Here is a 17588-nt window from a genome sequence, read left to right as displayed (position 1 = left end):
CAGTGGGACTCGCTTGTGTCTATGTATGTGTGTTTGTGTGTAGTGGTGGGCACCTCCTCTATGTCCTGTGATTAATAGCTGCAGTACTGTGCTGTTGACCTTGAGAGCTCAGTCATTACAGGTGGTGGCTTACAGGGTGGGAGGGAGAACAGATGGGACATATTACCCCTGAATATCCACAGACAGGGAATATCGCATGGGCCAATGCGCCCACCTAAATCAAAGTTTGGAATATGGAGAGGGGAATTTGATAGATACTGATTCATAGGAGGACAGATTTGGTCATTGTAATGTGCTATTCACTGTGCTCTTTCATGCAAACCTAGGACACATCAGTGATTGGTTACACTGCTTAGCTGAAGAAAAAAACAGCAAGGGGGTGGACTTAAATAGAATGCTATAATCATTGTGTTTTACAATTAGTTAATCATGGTAACCATAACAGTAATCTCATAATATTTTTTTCTATTCATTGTTCAGATCTTTTATGATTAATTTTCGGTCTTTACATATGAACATTTACATACAAACTTAGGTTCAGCATCATAAAATGGGCTAAAGAAGAATTTTGAGCAACAAAATAGGCCTTTTCTACAAAAATATTAAGCAGCACTATTTCATTGATAATGATAAGAAATGTTTATTAAGAAAATCAGCATATTGAAATGATTTCTGAAGGATAATGTGACACTGAAGACCAAAGTAATGATGCTGAAAAGTCAACTTTAACACCACAGGAATAAATGATGAATTATAGGAATGAATTATTCTAAATTAAAATAGAAAACGTCTCAGGTTACGTATGTAACCCTGGTTCCCTGAAGAGGGAATGAAGCGCTGCGTCGAGACGCTGTGGGAATGCCCCTGGGTGATTGCGTCGTGAAGCACGTGTCTAATCAGTCCAATGGTGTGACGAGACATCATAGTTGGGTGACATCATAGACTACAAAAGCACACCTGAAAACAGTACGCGCTAGCTTCTGATAGGCTGAAGCAAGTCGAAAAAAGGCATGCAGGGAGTATGGTAGAGCGACGCAGCATCTCGTTCCCTCTTCAGGGAATCAGGGTTACATACGTTACCTGAGATGTTCCTTTTCAAGGGAACTCAAGCTGCATCGAGACGCTGTGGGAACACTATACCCACAACGCCATAATAGCAAATGCCTGTTCTGTGTGAAATCATTGCGGACACTAAGAAGCAAGCACCCTAGACCCTGGAGTGGAGCCTAGATCCAAGTCGTACAATCTAACAAATGTATGCGGTGAGGACCAGCCTGCCGCATCACAGATGTCATGAAGGGAAACCCCAATAATAAAGCTTTTGAGGCAACCATACTCCTGGAAGAATGGGCCCGGACAGACAAAGGTGAAGGCTGACCAGCCGCTTCATAAGCAAGTGATATAGCCTCGACTACCCACTTGCTCATCCTCTGCTTGGACGCAGGGTAACCTTTTCTTGGTGACCCGAAACAGACGAATAGTTGATCCGATTTACGCCACAGGGCAGCTCTGTGTACATAGGCATCCAAAGCCTGCACAGAGCACAGCAGATTTTTCCTGATCTGGTGTATTAAAAGGTGGAGGACAGAAGGCCTGCAGCACTATCGGGCCCGCAACAATAGTAGGGACCTTAGGAATATAACCCGGCCTAGGGTGAAGAAAGGCTTTCACCATACCAGGTGCAAATTCTAAGCACGAAGGAGCAACCGACAAGGCTTGCAAATCTCCAATTCTCTTGATAGAAGAAATAGCAGGTAGAAATAAAGAAAGGTTTTTAGTGTAAGGAACTTTTTTGAAAGTTCTTCAATGGGCTCGAAGGGAGCAAAAATCAGGCCTTCCAATACACGGCCAAATCCCAAGCCGGTGCTCTAGTGCGCAGTGCAGGCCTCAGCCTCAAGGTGCCATGAAGAAAATGAGAAATGAGAGGATATTTCCCCAATGATGCACCACCCAGAGGAGTTTGGTGTGCAGATATAGCTGCCACATACACCTTTAAGGTGGAAGGAGATAACCCCGCAGAGAAACGTTCTTGCTGATAATCGAGTACTGTCCCGACAGGGCAGTTAACAGGATTCAGTTGGCGTTCTCTGCGCTAAGCAGATAATAGTTTCCATTTCAGTGCATACAGTCTTCTCATGAAGGGAGCTCTGGATTGGAGTATGGTCTCCACGACCTCGGTCGAGAGACCTGATTCAATGAGCTGGGCCCCCTCAGGGGCCAAGCCCACAGTTTCCACAATCCCACGGGCGAGGGTGATAAATCGTGCCCCCTGCTTGGGACAGTAGGTCCTTCCTGATCAGAATCGGAGAGCTGTCTAGAAGGGACACCAGGTCCGAGAACCAAACTCAGGCCGGCCAGTATGGGGCTACTAGAAACAGACTGGCCCCTTCCTGGTGAACCCTCTCCAGAACTCCCGGAAGCATGGATATCGGAGGAAAAGCGTACAGGTGTAGCCTCAGCCACACCTGAACCATCACATCCAGTCCTAGAGGAGCTGGGTGCCTGAGGGAGAACCACATGGGACAATGAGTTGTATCTCAAGATGCGAAAAGGTCGACTTGTCCGGGCCGAGCTTGACCGAATTTCTCCCAAAGGAGCTTCACCACATCGGGGTAAAGTCTCCATTCCCCGGGCCTCAGCCCCAGCCTCGACAGGATATCCGCTCCCTGATTTAGATGCCCCGGAATGTATACTGCCCTGAGAGACAGTAATTTCCCCTGGGCCCATAGGAAGATCTGATGAGCCAGTTTGCATTGGTGATGTGATCTCAGACCCCCCTGATGGTTTATATAAGAGACCACCGATGTGTTGTCCGTGCGGACAAGTACATGGTGACCTCTCAAGTCTGGCAGGAAGTGCTTGAGAGCTTGAAACACAGCCATAATTTCTAGCCGTTTTATGTGCCAAGAATTGGTACGCTTCGCCCCCGAAAGCGAACCTCAGGAACTTCCTGTGATGAGGATGGATGGATACATGGAAGTAAGCGTCCTTCAAGTCTATCGTGACAAACCAGTCCTCGGACTGAATCTGTGACACAATCTATTTGAGTGTAAGCGTCTTGAACTTGAGTTTCTGAACACTTCGGTTTAGTTGGCGCAGATCTAGAATAGGATGCAACCCCCCATCATTCTTTGGAACAATGAAGTAACGGTTGTAAATCCCTGACTCCTGCTGGGAGGAGGAACCCTTTCCATAGCCCCCTTTTGTAGAGGAGTCAGTACTTCCTGCTCCATAACCAGAGCCTGCTTGGGGTCCGTAGTGAGTGCATGATAAAAGTGCATGATAACTAAGACAAACTGAACATAACTGTGACAATTACCATGTTACAGCATTTTCAATTAAATAAATGCAGCCTTGGAAAAAAGAGATTTCTTAAAATAAAAAATAAAAAGGTCTTACTGACCCTAATCTTTTGAACAATAGCATAGCTACACTGTAAAAAGAAAAAAAGATGTTGTAGTAAAGTTGTAAAGACAAAGACTATCAAACAAAGACTATTGGAAGACTGTCATGTGGGTGGTTGTATAAACACACGAAGATGAAGTTAAAGGTAAAAAGGCAATATTTAATAAATTCACAGGATAATCCACAGGATCCACTGATGACACCGTACAACTAAACTCAAACAGAACCGAACATATATACACGTGAAAAGTAAATTATTGAGTGAACGGCTGAACATAATGTGTGACCATGACAACAAATGATAAACTCAGGCAGAAGGTGACGAAGCACAAAAAGTCCAAACTAACATAACCGTGATAGAACGCCCCCTCCCGGAAGGCGTGTCTTTGTGCCATAGAGAGGAGGCAAGGAGATGGCAAAGTAATGGTGAAGGGGGTTGGAGGAGGGATGGCACGAACAGGCAAAAGGAGGCTCTAGAGGTGGACAGATGACCGGGGGGAGGACGAACAAAAAAGTCCAAAGTGGTGATGGAGATGGAAAGAGCCATGGGATGACCTTGATATGGAGATGCTGGATGTTTATCCAGGCTACAGCAAGGGAAGTGCCCTTCAAAGCAAGATCAAAGTGGGGATCCAGAGGCCAGAGGGTGAGCTGGAGAGACTGAGGACGGAGGTGGAACCTGAGGGAGGGCAGAGCAAGCAGAAGCCGAAGGGCTGGAGAACAAAAGAGCAGCAAGTCCGAAGCGCAGGTGAAGCGATGTCCAACCCAGGTGGAGCCGACGTGCCGAGGAAGTCTGGCGATGCCAAATGGCCGATGGTCCACGCACAGGTCGAGGGTGGAAAGAGTGCAGGAGCCAGGGTGACAGGTCGAGGCAGATCATAGCACACTGAGGCTGGAGGCGGAGCCTCATTCCCAGGGGTAGATGGCTCCCAGCAGGTCCGAGATGGTGCCATGTTACTGACAGGATGCAGAGGTGGTACCGAGGGACTGATGGGAGATGGTGATGACTGGATGGCATGGATGGCTTAGAACTGGAGACCCACACATAAACAAATACAAAAACAAAGCCTTTATAATCTCTTTCTGGAGAGGTGGTGGCAGAGGTGGGCTGGGTGGGGCCAGCAAGACAGGTATAGACTGGTTCAGGCAAAAGTAATGAGGCAGAATAACATCCTCTCCAAACTCAAAATTTAACCAGCCAACAACTAACTCTCAGTAGAGAGCAGGTGAGCGGGCTCACTTCCAAACCCTCAAAGTTCACTAACACTCCCTCGGCGATGGATGACGTGGCCAGCTCACACACCTGGTCAGGCGCTGCTTGGGTTCTGCGGCGATGTGTTCCTCAGTTGCTCTCTGGGGCACGGGCTCTAACGTCGGGGCGGATTCCCTCACGCTGCCTGCGGTGGGCTCAAGCTGTCATCCTCATAGGCTGGGTGGTTCTGGCTCTGCACTGGATTGGGAGTGGGGCTGGTGGCACCGAACAGCGAACGTTGATCTGCAGGAAACCAGCACCTCGGGTTTGGAAGTGCGCTTGTGTGGCCGGCGAGAAGGAACAAGCACAGGCAGTTATCCGGGAAGGTGGTCTGATGGGCAAGGTCCAGAAACTCCTCTAAATGTTTCTCGAGGGAGCGTTCTCCCTGCTCAAGGCACAACAGTTTTACTGCCGGAATATCCATAGTGCAAGCAGAAAAAAAACAGAAGAAAAAACACCTACTTACTGAAAAAACAAAAACAAAAAAAAAACAGGCCACTGTTTACTTTGTAGGTCCGGTATTATGTCATGCGGGTGGTTGTAAAAACTAACACAAAGATGAAGATAAAGGCAAAATTTAATAAATCCACATGATAATCCACAAGAACAGAGTAACATACAACACATTCATGAACTGATGACACTGGACAACTAAACTCAAATAGAAATGAACATATACACATGAAAATGAGTAGATTAATGAGCGAACAGCTGAAAATAATGAGTGCATGACAACAAAATGATAAACTCAGCCAGAAGGAGGCGAAACACAAAAAGTCCAGAACTGTGACAAGTATGTTCTAAGAAAATACTATTTCAGTGTTTCTACTTCAAAATTCAACGTGTTACTTGCCATTTCTTTGTTTATTTGGAAAAGTTTACTAGCAAGTTCTGCAACACAGGGTGAAAATTGTTTCGAAGTAAAGCTTACACCATTGGTTCAAGTGTGGGGGTTCACATGTCACAGCAGCAACACTTACTATAATATCTTATAAATGTATGAGGTGGCATCGCCTTTTACCCCACACACTGGGTAAAAGGCTCACCAGCATGGGGCAAAAGGCACACAGTATTTATACAAACACTTATATATTTTTGTATAATGTTAATACTTGTTCAAAACAATCACTTTAGCAAAGTTTGTACTAATTTTGGTTTATTTTGATAAATAAAACAATTCATTTTTGTTTAATAAATATACTGTCATTAAAATGTTCATTTTAAAAAGCCAGAAACAATTATTAAAAAAATTGACAAAATTGAAGATTCTGAAAGCATTGAATGAGATACAATAACAATTTAATGTAGCTTTACAGTATAACTGTCACAAACTGCTCTGAGACACAAAGGTTGTGGATCCAAATGCAGTATTTATTGAACAGGGTAATCCAAAGTACAGGCAGGGTCAAACACAGGCAGGCTGTCCATGCAAACAAACACAACAAGGCAGGGAACACAGGCAAAGGAGTAGTCCACATAACAGGCAAGAAATCCAAAAACTAAGAGACATGAAACCAGGGAGAATGCTCGGAATTGCAATGTAACACTAAACAAGACTTCACAGGGAAACATGTGAAAACCAGGCTAGAATAGTGTGAGTTAAACAAGGTAATGAGACACAGGTGACTGTAATCATGGCTGATTAGTCTGGGTAAAGGATTATGGGGAATGGAGTCTGTGAGGGAATGACAATAGTCTAATGTGGAGTGCCCTCTGGTGTCTCTCAAGGGCACTCCAGCTGGTGACCATTACAGTAACAAATAAATATTAATAGATATTTTATTGAAATTATTAATATAATATTTTTAAAATATATTTAAAATGTGATTATCTCTAAGCTGGACACCTAACTTGATATATTTACCATCTGAAGCTAACCTCGTCATATCAACAAATGGAAAAGTAAGCCGCTTTTTACCCCAAATACCATACTTTTACATATTCTTCCGTTACTGAAAAACTGTTGCTTTAATTACCTTGAACAAAACTGAAAATTCATTAACAACACCTCTGATTCAAAATATAGTCAACATTTACCGATCTACAAAATGTTTTAAAACATTAAAAATGACATCAATTTAGCGCAGAATCAACTTTGCGTTGCTGTCCACGATCGGTCAAGGATCAGCCAAATTTCTATGTCTATCATCAAAGGTGGTTGATAAGAAAAGTGCTGAGCTGATATGTTGTGTCATCTTATGGTTTAAAAGAGAATAGAAGTCAAATGCGCCTTTTACCCCGGTGCGCCTTTAGCCCTGCACCCTAAAACAAATCATGATCATGGTCTTACAGCAGATGGAAGGAATTTAATGTCTCTATTTTGAGCAGTAATAAGCAATAAATCTATTGCTAAATGAACTACATATTCAACATATGCAACTGTTTGGGGGTGAAATGTACGAATCATAATGGAAGTAATCTTTTTTTTTTTTTTTTTTTTTTTTTTTTTTTAGAAATCCCAACATACAACAGCATAAAAAAGCACAGCATAAATAGTCCTTAACAAAATACAGCACACACCAAACGATCTCAGTCAACTATATACAATTCATCCCTTCTTATACAATTCATGTGATCACACCGGTCCAGCTTAGTAGACTCTAAGGTAGGCTATTTACAAGATCTCACAATTTCAATGTCCACCCCTTAGATATTTACAGGGACAATTTGATGTTTTCTTTCTGAAATCTATTACGATTTCTTTCTTTTTACTTGCATTAAGGAAATTCAACAGGAACCAATCTACAAAATTCTTAATAAGCTCTCTATATCCATCCTCATTATTATCAGTGATACATTCGACAACCATAGTGGCATCATTTCTGAAGATGACAACTAGCAGAATTGCACTGAAAGTAAGATACATATACAATTCATACTGTGAGAGAAAATTGTATTTCATTGGTATGTTTCTTTCTCTGTGGGAATAATTTACCATGGTACAGGAAAGATGAGTACCGGTATGTGTATGATGTGCTTCTGAGAAGGTAATGTCTGTAAAATCTATAGCATAAAAGAATGAATACTGTATGTGTGTAATGCATATTTTAAGGTTATGTCCAAAACCTCTGTCTTGTTTGGTTATCTTTTTTATTCCGATGATAATGTTTACTCTAATCATCTTAGCTGTTTATTTTACACCTTACTGCCCCCAAAGATATGTTTAACCTTTAGATCAGTTGCAGCAACAACAAAGACACACGTTTTGCTGCACAGTCTCTTATCCGTGTTTTTATTCTGAGACTTGCTGGCCCTGCATTCCTCTTCCTTTTCCTGCACTGCAAACTCCATTTGAAATGCAAATCAAAGCCTGGTGATTATCGAGAGTAACCCAGCCTCCTTCTGTTCTGTCTGCTGAATACTTATATGTGTGTATGCTCAGGCACAAAGACATGTATGCTCACACACACCAACTCAGCTAGTGATACGCCGCTGTTCTCCAGTGTGCTCAGGACGGAGCAGGATTTATGGGAACACGTCAAAATTAACACCAGAGTGCCAGCTGTACATCGATCCAGATACTTCTGTACCAGCACATCACCATTTCACATAAAATAAGGTCATTTATCACTGAGCATGATGTGTGGATCCAAAAGCATTTGTTGATTGAAAAAAGCTGGTTTATGGTGCTGCTGTACAATATGTGTGGTGTCAAAAGGTAAAAGGAATATTTCTCCAATTTTTTTTTTAAATTGTGTCATCATTTATTCATTTATTCACACAGCCAAACCAGTATGGCTTTCTTTATTTTGCATAGCACAAAAGGAGATAGTTTAATTAATTTCCTTTTGGGTGAATTCAATACAACGCCATTATACCGTGACTGTACTTCTACGATTAATAAAGCAGCCATGAGTGTCAGCAAAAAAAGTCCAATGCGGCTCGCTAATCACTTTCCAAGTGCCCTGTTTGGGTTTGGTGGAAAAATCCCTGATGTTTAAGTAATTTACACAGCAAGAAGTGCTCCATGTTCTCTCTGAACAGGTTTCTCAGGAAATTGAGCCCAAAGAACCAGGAATTTAATTGGAGCCAAGTGATTAGAACATTAGAACAAATCTCAGTTTTTTTTTTTTTTTTTTTATCAAATAATTGCAGCCTTGCAGAACATAAGGGACTTTAAAAATCATTCCAACTCCAAACTTCTGATTGGTTATGTATAAACAAACTGGCCATTTTTTTCTGAAATGTCTGAAGAGTGATTTTAAGGCTGACTGCCATAATAAATAATTGCTCATTTAACACTTATTGTCCTCAGCATAATGAACAAAAAATAAGCGACTTCCTTTTGGAGCACTGTGACCTTCTCTTCAGATTCTCAGTTCACTCTCTCAGCCTAAACAAATGCTGTCAAGACCCTGACAGATCTCATCTGGGACGTAACTGAAAACAGTCCTACCACAAAGGGGCCATATTGATTATATTCAGAGCTCTTTCTGTCACCTGTCATTCCAGCAACAAACATATCTGAGCAGTGGCCTTTAGGGATTTGTTGATGACATTATGGGTACATTTTTCATAAAGATGAAAGAAGGATGAAGCATATTCCTGGGGTAAGGACTGGTTATGTATGTATGCAATCGTTGCACAACTTTGATGAAAACGAATGACGAAACCATGAAATTTAGTGTCTATCAAATTAAAACCTCAGCACATAAAAATGTCATGGCAAAATGAAGAAGTGTCAATCTCATACACACATCCTGAGTTATCTGCATACTTCTCTGTTTGGTTGGTTTGTTTGTTTCAGCCTGAAATTGCCAGCAGGACATGGCATTAGTTTCTACGGAAGGGATAAGCTATGACAAAATGGCCTTATTTAGTAACATATGAATGAATAAATGTGTAGCTGATGGTTTTTGGAGTATTATATTTAAGTTCTCAAGTATTCAGCAGGGAGGCAGATTACATATATTGCTGAAGGAGATGTACAGTGTAACTAATGAGAGTACTTCCTGCTTGAATGGTTTAGATGTTTTGATCTACAAATACCCTGAAGCTTCAAGCTTGAGATGTTAAGATGTGTGCCATATAAATGCATATAAATGCATATGAAATATTAGTGCACAGAAATTTATAAAAACATTATTAAGCCTCTAACAAATGCTCAAAATTATGATAAAATGGCAGAAATATTAGCTAAGTGTCACGGGCGGTTGCAGGAAGGCAGACAAAGATGAAGAATAAAGTTCCAATATGAAGTTTATTGAGGGTAATACAAATAATACTTAGACAGGCAGGGCAACACACACTAAAAGTAATACAGACCGAACAAACTGAGTGAACAAGAGGAACTAAAATACACATGGTGATTAACTAAATGACAAACAGCTGTGATGATAGAACTAAACTAAAAGTCCATGATAACTAAACAAACTGTACATAACTGTGACACTAAGTGGCAACAAAAAGCATTTCTATGTTGTTGTGGCATTTGTTTTTAAATGCTTATTTTGATTTATGAGTGCTGACATAATACATCAACAAATTTGACAGATATGTAACCATGTTATTTTCTTGTTATATCTGTAATAATACCTCTGGCAAGCAGATAGACCTGAAAACCTCATAGAGGTGTCTCAAGAGTTTTAGTTTTTCATCATTTTCTAAGACTCAATCAATCAATCAATCAATCAATCAATCAATCAATCAATCAATCAATCAATCAATTTCCGCGTACAGACAACACCATTGACAAAACGATCCCCATTCACACGGATCTGCAAAAACAAATAAAAACCCTGTATTCTGCTGCCAGGCCGTTAGATGGCGAAACACTATTCATGGGTTTCATCAGGTCCCTTTCCACAGGTGTATAAAATCAAGCACCTAGATTATGAATGCAGACTGCATTGTGCTTGATTAATACACATGTGGAAAGGGACCTGATGAAACCCATGAATAGATTGAAGACGTAATATGCATGTGCATGATGTCATCATTTTCAGAGATTTGCGTTTTTGTTGTTTACACAGAGACCGTTTTCTCTTTGAAACTCGTTTTCAAAAGTTTGCATTTTCAGCCACCCAAAATGTGTGGTTGATGTGTAAACGGCCAAAACGCATAAAAAGTTTTATGTTTTTAGTTGAAGATGGTAAACAGTCCCTCAGTTGCGCAATTGCCATTACAAAGCCATCAAATCAGCCTGATCTCATGAAAAGCGTCTCTATAGCATTGTATTTATCGTGCAATTTATACGTGAAAATGAGTTTTTACGTGTATATGATATGCAGTTTTCACGTGCATATGATATGCACTTTATGGTTTATAATACGCACGTACCCCACAACACTAATCCTACCCAAGGGGTTTAAAGTGTGTGTCATATGCACGTAAAAACAAATTTTCGCATATACATTGCACGATAAATATGCATGCTACAGAGATGCATTTCATGAGATCGGGTTGATCAAATACACCATACACTGATGGTATGAATACAATGATGTGTACAATAGCAATAGCAATTGAAAAAATAAAAAATAAAAAATAATAATAACATTACAACATTACCAAAAATCAATTCCAGTAGTAGCCTACATTGAGTTTAATTTGTTTAATGTGATTTTTATCCTTAGATCTACTATGATATATTGTTAGTACCGAGATTCTTCACATCAGTGAATAAATGCATAGATTCGCGAAGAATGCTTGTGTGCCTTTATAATCGGTCCGTGTACTTTTTGGTCATTTCATTTCCTGTTTGGAATGGAATAACGAGAAATGAAAACCAGCTCGTTTATTCGTTTTTTAGTTTAGTTTAAAAAACGAAAAATGAGATTTTGGCTCGATTTTTCATTTTTCGTTTGTGGTTTACAAATCGGTTTATGGGTTCAATATTTCATTTGCACACGTGGGCGGTGCTGAAACGCCCCTTTCATCTGATTGGTCATACTATATCAAAACGCTCCGCCTTCAGTAAGCTACGAGCTTTTCTTTCTGTAAAATAATGTCTGAAACCACCACTCACTGTTAACTACGCACAATATTTGAAGCAGACTATGTTGCTGGTCACGTAATTCGTGCTGCTGCGACTTGCAAGTGTGACTCCATTAATGTGAGCCACAGTAAATGACAGATTATTTTAGCATGATGTATTTCCCATTGATAAATACAGTGCAAATAGTTAAAATATCTCTTTGGATAAAAGGGAAGTGGAAATAAAAATCAATAATAGGCTGAACTGTACCATGATATGTCCGTAACGTGCGTAGATGACCTACCCATAACTGTTACATTAGCTAAGTTTAACACAGTTTAGCTACTGTGTAAACTGTACAGTACAGTAGCTATAAAAGTTAAAAAATGATGTCTAAAGTTGAAAACCCAACAACCCAATGGGAATATATCCTTGTTGTGTAAAACATCTGTTCATAATCTGTGATTACACAATTCCAATGCGAATAGCACCGGGAGGCGTCTGGAATAACTCTGCAATGATCAATCCGCATTTTTAAGACATCTAATTTTACAGTAGGCTCATATTCAGAATGTCGACCTTCTCGTATAACGCCAACGACCGCACAAATGGGCTTCCTTTGTGAAATATAGCAGACCACCGTTTTAAATAAGTTTAAAAAAGGGGGTCTGCTATTTTTCTCAAAGGAAGCTCAGTCAGACAGACAGACAGACAGAGAGACAGATAGATAGATGTGCCTTTATGCGCTCGTCTTCACAAAAATGCAGGGTTTTTAAACATCTTGTGTGGACAAAATATTGTTTGTTTTGCAAAGCCATGGCAAAAAGCAGGATAACTTGAAGGCTATAGCCTATACTTGAAAGGAAAACATATTTGCCGAGTAAAAACAGTTTGTGTTGTTGAATAATATTTTTTGGCTACATCTTAAAATATAGAGCTCATGACAAATAAAAGTTCCAGATGGACAAACATTAAATGCAAAAACCAGTGTGAATAACAGTATCTTAAAATAAACTAGAGAGTGGATATGGCCTATTTATGAATGAAATAAATTGTCATTTAAACTGATGCAAACAGGGAAAGAGAGTAGAAAAGACTTATTATCCTGTCGCCCCCTCTAGTGGACAGCATTAAGTAGTACGGCCTTCATTGCTCAGATAAAGTCAATGGATTTTTTGGGAAAGTAAAGTCTGACCAGTTAGAAAAGATATAAGCGAGTCAGACCAGTCTGAAGGTCTGAGCTGAGATTGGTGAAGCATTAAAGTTCTAGGCGGAGTCAATTTCTCATACTAATAATAATAATAATAATAATAATAATAATGTTCAAATATGCTGGCTTTCTTAAGCCAACATAATAAAGAAAACTCAGAGAAACATCGACCAATTCAGTATGTAATAAAATTGTATTAGTTTTATAATAAAACTAATAACATTTTAAAGCTATGCCATGCTCTTCAATTTACATGATTTTAATTAATCCCAAACCTGGTAATTTTGTCAGTATTAATGTACGTTCAGTGATTCTAGCTACTCTCTTTTCTGTCTTTCTTTTCATGTGAACTGAGTAGGCTACACATGTTTATATTCATAAATATAAACTTTATTTCTATTAAATTTTCAAAATTATTTATAGCATGCTGCATACATGTGTCACTCGTGTAACACGCCTGTCTGCCTTTTGATGTAAATAAAAGACAAGAGTGCTAGCCTAAATGTTACAGACATATTATCATTGTACCGTTCACCCTATTATTGATTTTTATTTCCACTTCCCTTTTATTCAAAGAGACGGAACTATTTGCACTGTATTTATCAATGGGAAATACATGATGCTAAAATAATCTGTCATATAGCCTACTTTGGCTCACATTATTGGGGTCGCTTGCAAGTCGCAGCAGCACGAACGTGAACCAGCAACATATTTCTGCTTCAAATATTGTGCGTAGTTAACAGTGAGTGGTGATTTCAGACATTATTTTATTAAAGTGCATTTGTCAGTGCCACACTCGTACTGAGTCTTATTCTGCCCGATAGAAAGAAAAGCTCGTAGCTTACTGAAGGCGGAGCGTTTTGGCCAATCAGATGAAAGGGGCGTTTCAGCGCCGCCCACGTGTGCAAATGAAATATCGAACCCATAATCCGATTTTTAAACTACAAACGAAAAATGAAAAATCGAGCCAAAATCTAATTTTTCGTTTTTTAAACTTAACTAAAAAACGAATAAACGAGCTGGTTTTCATTTCTCGTTATTCCATTCCAAACAGGAAATGAAATGACCAAAAAGTACACGGACCCGTGTATCATTCATTCAGTAATTTTTTTATTTAATATTGAAAGTAGAAAAATGAGAAAACAATTCCTTTTTAATTTTTTTATTGTTTCCATTTTTTTAAATGAAATCTTGCTGAAAAAACGACTGAACGAATGATAGCTAGCCTACACAGATTATTTATGGTCTGGTGGTAGAACTTTCATTGAGCGTGTCAGAGAGGTTCTGGTTTCTTCATTAAAACCAGGTGTTCATCAGTGATTCTGCAGGGACATGTTTGAGCACATTCTGTTTTGTGATTTCACTGGAACGAATTTCCGCAACGGCGTTAAGCGATAGATTGAAGCGTTCATCTGTGTGAAGACTGCGCAGTGGTCACGAGGGCCAAGAGAACTGATAACAGCGGCAACGTGCACTCAACATGATTTTAAAAACAACACATTTCAGTGATAGATCACCTCTTATTTAACACAAATGAACGAATTGCTAATCAAATGGAAATGTTTCTTTCTATTAGGTACATCAGTGCCACGACAAAAAATGGTGGGGACAATTATCGACCCTGGAAAAAAGTGGTGGGGACATGTCCCACCCGTGACCCGTCCCACTTGCAAATTACGCCTACACTGAAAAGAATGTTTAGTCAGTTCAGATTAGAAATTGTTCATGTGGAAACATCTACAATAACTGGTTTTGTTGAAATGAAATAAATGATTTAAGATAACTGATTATAACTGAATTCAACCAAGATGAAGGTTTTACTGAAGCGTGACTGTCAGTTGATGTAACGTCTCCGTTCCCTCCTCAGGGAACGAGGGTTACATACGTAACCGAGATTAGTTCAATATGTAGATGTTATTTCAGTGAATTACTAAATGGGGGGTTTTGCTTAGAAGCCTATCACTTTCGAGTTTTAGAAAACAAGCAAAAATTTGCATGCCGCAACTCCACCCCACCGCGTGGGTATAAAAGGAGGAGCGGTGGCAATCTCGCATTATGTTTCCTCGCTGAGGACCCGAGACTGAACTCAGGCAATTCCAGCGGTACAGCGGTTGTGGCAGAGGGACGTAACTTCTCCGTTCCCTCCCCAGGGAACGAGGGTTACATAAGTAACCGAGACATTCCCTTTCGTTCAGCCACTACGAGTTACGTCAGTGAATGACAAAATGGGGGTCCCAATTTAATCACGCCACATCGGCTGTTGTCCAGTGCCTTGCGCAAGACTGAGCTCCCTGCCGTGAGACTAGCACGGACGAAGGGCTAGGCTTAACGCAAGAATGCCAAGGTACAGTTGGTAACATATCCCAGGAGGAACATGTAACACAGTGCCTACTCGTAGGGAGGACTTAGAATAATGACCCGAGAGCGGGATGCATATGGAAAACTCAGAGGTGTCCAGCCCGCAGGGTGGAATGTTTCAACCTTGAGAGAGAGGGAAAACACAAACTCGAAGGAGGCTTACCGTGGAAATACACATGTTGGGGTCACCCAGCAGGGCAACCATGCACATGGTTGGACTGATTCAGGACTGATTGTTCGCAAACCTGGTCTCGAGAGTGAGCTAGGATCAGCCAGTCCTCGAGATAGTTCAGGATGCGAACCCCATATTGCCATAGCGGCACAAGGGCTGCCTCGACGACTTTCGTGAAGACGCGAGGAGACAGGGCTAGCCCGAATGGGAAAACCACGTACTGATGTGCCCGCCCCTCGAAAGCAAACCGTAGAAATGGTCGAGGAAGAAAGGAGACATGAAAGTAGACGTCCTTCAGGTCGATCGCTGCAAACCAATCCAACGGATGAATGCATTCGAAAATGCGTTTCGCTGTCAATCGCACCCTTCGCCAATAGGGTGGTGACCTCCGCGAGCATGACAGGGGCATTGCCACAGACCATGGTGTACCGGACTCCCCGGAAGTGGGGAGGAGACCGTGCGAACTGAATTGCATAGCCGAGCCTGATGGTTCTCGCGACCCAGCGGGACAGGTTGGGAAGCTCTAACCAAGCTCCCAAGAACTGTACCAGCGGGGTCATGTGAACCACAGACGTACCCTCGATGGGGCAGCGAGGCGGAATGACCGGCCCGGAAGTGGGAGGCGTAGCGTCCTAAAAATTATCCCCCGGGGGAAGGAGTGACCAGTCCTGCTACCATCTCCTGGAAAGAACTGAGTGCCATCTCTGAGCAGCCCATCTCAGAGGTGCCATTTAGCCTGGCGTTTAGTGAGCTGCGGGGCCGGAACGGGCTGTGGCGCTTTCCTGCGGCTATCTCCACGGCGAAGGCTGCTGCAGGGGCCGGGCAGGAGGGCGCCCTCGGCGGCGAGCAGGCTGAGGATTCTGTGCAGACGGCTGGGTGGAGGCAGCAGCAGGCCGTCGGAGCAGAATATGCTTCATAGCCTCAGACTGCTTCTGGGCGGTCGCAAACTGTTGGACGAAGTCCTTGACCGCGCCACCGAAGAGGCCAGCCTGGGATGTGGGTGAGTCGAGGAAACGGGTTCGCTCAGCATCTCTCATATCAGCCAGGTTGAGCCAAAGGTGTCTCTCCTGGACCACATTCGTGGACATCACCTGGCCCAGGGAGTGTGCGGTCACCTTCGTCGCCCGGAGAGCGAGGTCGGTGGCGGCACGCAGCTCATCAAAGAGCCCTGGGTGAGTCCTGCCCTCGTGCATGTCCCTGCCTGGTAAACCTGCAGGATGGCCATGGCATGCAAAGAGGTGGCAGGTTGCCCCGCAGCTCTAAAGGATTTCGCGACGAGAGTCGGCGAAAACCTACAGGCTTTGGAGGGGTGCTTTGAGTCACCACGAGAAGAAGTTCTCTGAGGACACAGCTGCATCACAACAGATTGTTCAACCGGGGGAACCCAAGTGTACTCTTTGGCCGCGGCCCCGTCAAGGGGAGGAAAGGCGGAGAAGGTCGCCGAACAATCGCGGGAAGATAGTGGAGACTTCCAGGACCACGTGACCTCCTCATGCACCTCCGGGAAGAAAGGTATTGGGGACGGGCGCTCAGGACAGGGTGGAGGGTCCCACTCGAACCCGATGCTCGCGGCTGCCCGGGAGAGCATGGCTGTCAACTCAGGATCTGACTCGGACAATGCTGGCACGCCTGAAGGCGGCAGCACAGCCAAATCATCATCTCCTGAGATTCCAGCCAACCTTTACCCATCAGCCCACCGGGTTGCGGCATGCAAGAGGGGGGTGTGGGCCGAGGAGTATTGTCGGCGCTTTGTTCCACACCGTCACCCTCAGATCACCCTGTCCACCAGCCAAAGTACCACCTCTCGAAGAGGCGGTAGATTGGGGTGTGGATGAGGGGACTCTCGCTCTAGTCATTGAGTCTCGAACCACAGTGTCGCGATGGTCATGTTCCCGCAATGAGAACATGATTCATCTATAAAATCTGCCTTAGCATGATCTAAGCCCAAACACGCAAGGCAGCGATTGTGCCTATCAAACTCAGAAACAGTCCGACCGCAACCAGAAGAGCACGGGCGAGACATCTTTATAAAGACGTGCCACGCGCAAGCTCTTTTGTGAGAGGGAAAACTCTGCTGAGTGCTGAAGCGACCAGGGAGAACACACGACTGGCAGATCACTGCACAGATCAGCAGGCAATGTGAACTCGCTGGAATTCGCCATCAAACCAACACCTGGAGCGTAGCTCGTCTTGAAGAGTCTCAGAATGGCTTGAGGAGTGAAGATTACTCTTGGCACCGAAGCAAAACATAATGCGAGATTGCCACCGGTCGACC

This window comes from Leuciscus leuciscus (genome assembly GCF_965113295.1).
Source record: "Leuciscus leuciscus genome assembly, chromosome: 3".
Taxonomy (NCBI): domain Eukaryota; kingdom Metazoa; phylum Chordata; class Actinopteri; order Cypriniformes; family Leuciscidae; genus Leuciscus; species Leuciscus leuciscus.
Note: the sequence above shows the minus strand (reverse complement) of the source record.